This window comes from Otolemur garnettii, unplaced genomic scaffold, assembly GCF_000181295.1.
Source record: "Otolemur garnettii isolate 467f Iridium unplaced genomic scaffold, OtoGar3 scaffold00096, whole genome shotgun sequence".
In the NCBI taxonomy this organism is placed as follows: domain Eukaryota; kingdom Metazoa; phylum Chordata; class Mammalia; order Primates; family Galagidae; genus Otolemur; species Otolemur garnettii.
Window position 1 is genome coordinate 7,829,589 of NW_003852491.1, and position 3,169 is coordinate 7,832,757.

The following is a 3,169-nucleotide window of genomic DNA, read 5'->3' on the forward strand; positions in this document are numbered from 1 at the left end:
GTCCGGGCTGGGGATTCGAACCCGCCACCTTAGGTGTACGTGGCTGGCGCCTTAGCCGGTTGAGCTATAGGCGCCGAGCCAGAATTTCACTTATTAACCCTCGGTAGAGTGCTGTGGCATCACAGCTCACAGCAATCTCCAACTCCTTGGGCTTAGGCGATTCTCTCACCTCAGCCTCCTGAGTAGCTGGGACCACAGGCGCCTGCTACAATGCCTGGCTATTTTTTTTATTGCAGTTTGGCTGGGGCTGGGTTTGAACCCACCACCCTCGGTATATGGGGCTGGCGCCCTACCCACTGAGCCACAGGCACCACCCAATTTTTTTAAGTAGAAATGGAGTCTTGCTCTTGCTCAAGCTGGTCTAGATCTCCTGAGCTCAAGCAATCCTCCTAGAGTGCTAGGATTACATGCATGAGCCACTGTCCTAACCCCAGATCGGACTACATTGACTGCCTAGGAACTGTCTGCTCTTTAGTCAAGACTTTACCCTTCCTTGGCCAAGATGTATGTGGGATGTTACGTGATAGAGACCATCACAGCACAGTGTGTGTAGGTGGTGGAGAGAGGAGTGGATGAACTCAGTGATTGACTTCTCAGTGGTAGATTGTATTATTATAGCTAATATTCATTGCCCTTCTCTACAAGGCTCCTCACTATGGGAGCATTGTCATGCCCTGCTTACAACAGGCTTGGCTATAGGACTTGCTTAGGCCAATGGAATATGAGTAGAAATATAAAGTACCATTTTCATACAGAAGCTTTAAGCACTATTAAGTAGACTGGCAGCTTCCCTTCTCTTTTCCCTCTGCAATAAGCTTGGAAATTTCTAGATCTAGGCTTCTCTTTCTGCCTGTAACCCAGAATGAAAATGACATGAGGCTAGACTATAGCCCCCCTGTAAAATGATACATGATATAATTAATAAATCTCTCTTGGCTAGGCACGGTGGCTCATGCTTATAATTCTAGCACTCTGGGAGGCTGAGGTGGGTGGATTGCCCTGACCTCAGGAGTTTGAGACCAGCCTGAGCCAGAGTGAGACCCTGTGTCTACAAAAAAAGCTGGGCATTGTGGTGGACGCCTGTAGTCCCAGCTACTGGTGAGGCTGAGGCAAGAGAATCGCTTGAGCCCAAGAGTTGGAGGTTGCTGTGAGCTATGATGTTACAGTACTCTATTGAGGGCCACAAAGTTAGACTCTGTTTCAATAAAAAAGTAAAAATAAATAAATAAAAGAAAAGGGCAGCGCCTATGGCTCAGTGAGTAGGGCACCGGCCCCATATACCGAGGGTGGCGGGTTCAAACCCAGCCCCGGCCAAATTGCAACAGCAACAACAAAAAAATAGCTGAGTGTTGTCGTGAGTGCCTATAGTCCCAGCTACTCAGGAGGATGCTGAGGCAAGAGAATCACCTAAGCCCAAGGTTGCTGTGAGCTGTAATTTCATGGCACTCTACCAAGGGTGACAAAGTGAGACTCTGTCTCTAAAAAAAAAAAAAAAAATTAAATAAAAAAAATAAAAGAAAATTAAAAAAACTTCAAACTAAAACAATTGAATACAAAATTTAAAAAAATTTAAAAATTAAATCTCTCTATCTGTGACACAGATGGAAAATTACAACATAATGTTACAAAAACTATGGCTAAACTATGAAAAAAAGTAGCAGGAACACAAGGGAGCAATGCAATTTGCCTTAAGGGGTCAAGAATGCCATCACAGAGGACAAGAAGTTAAAAGGATGAGTAGAAGCAAGCCAGGTGAACAGGAGAAAGGGAACAAAAGATATTTCAGGCAAGGGCACATAGAGTAAAAAGGCATATGGTCTTTAGAGTTCTCAGCATGCTCTGGTTTGACAATGGCCTTTGCTAGCGGTGGCTAGAAACTGGAGTGGTCACACATTCTAAGGAGTTTGGGGGGGTTTCTTTCTTTGTTTTTTGAGTCAGAGTCTTACTTTGTTGCCTTGGTCGAATGCCATGCGTCATCATAGTTCACAGCAACCTCAAACTCTTGGTCTCAAGTGTTGATCCTCTTGCCTCAGCCTCCTGAGTAGCTAGGACTATAGGCGCCTGCCACAATGCCTGGCTATTTTTAGAGATTAGGTCTTGCTCTGGCTCAGGCTGGTCTCGAACCCATGAACTCAGGCAATCCACCTGCCTTGGCCTCCCAGAGTACTAGGATTACAGGCATGAGCATGGCACCCAGCTACACAGCCTATGGTTTTGGACTTCCCAGATCCATTCTCTACCTGAGACAGCCTGGTGGGAAACTGAGAGGCAAGGGAAGTAGGAGCAGAAAAAAAGGCCAGAAGTCAGACTATCTGGACATTAACCAGATAACAAAACCGGACAAAGACATCAAAAGGAAAGAAAATTACAGATCAATATTCTCATAAATATAAATGTAAAAATCCTCAACAAAATACTAGCAAATGGCTCGGCACCTGTGGCTCAAGCGACTGGGGCGCCAGCCACATACACTTAAGGTGGCAGGTTCGAATCCAGCCCGGACCCGCCAAACAACAATAATGGCTGCAACCAAAAAATAGCTGGGCGTTGTGGTGGGCGCCTGTGGTCCCAGCTACTTGGGAGGCTGAGGCAGGAGACTCACTTGAGCCCAGGAGTTGGAGGTTGCTGTAGGCAGTGAAGCCATGGCACTCTACCCAGGGTGACAGCTTGAGGCTCGGTCTCAAAAAAACAAACAAACAAAAACCCCCAAAATACTAGCAAATGAAATCCAGTAATATATGAAAAGGATTATACACAGCATGCCTAAGTGAGATTTATCCCAGAAATGCAAATCAGTTAATGTAATACAAAATATTAGTAGAATAAAGAACAAAAACTATGTGATCATCTCAATAGACACAAAGTACATTTGACAAAATCTAACACCTTTTTATGATATATGTGTGTATATATATATTTTTTCTTTTTTTTTGAGACAGATTCTCATTTTGTTGTGTTTGGTAGAGTGCCATGGCATCATAGCTCACAATAATCTCAAACTCTCAGGCTCAAGTGATCCTTTTGCCTTGGTTTTTCTTTCTTTTTTGTTTTTGGTTTTTGGAGAGTCTCAGTGTATCACCCTTGGTAGAGTGCCTTGGTGTCATAGCTCACAGCAACTTCAGTCTCTTGGGCTAAAGCGATCTTCTTGCCTCAGCCTCTTTTTTTTTTT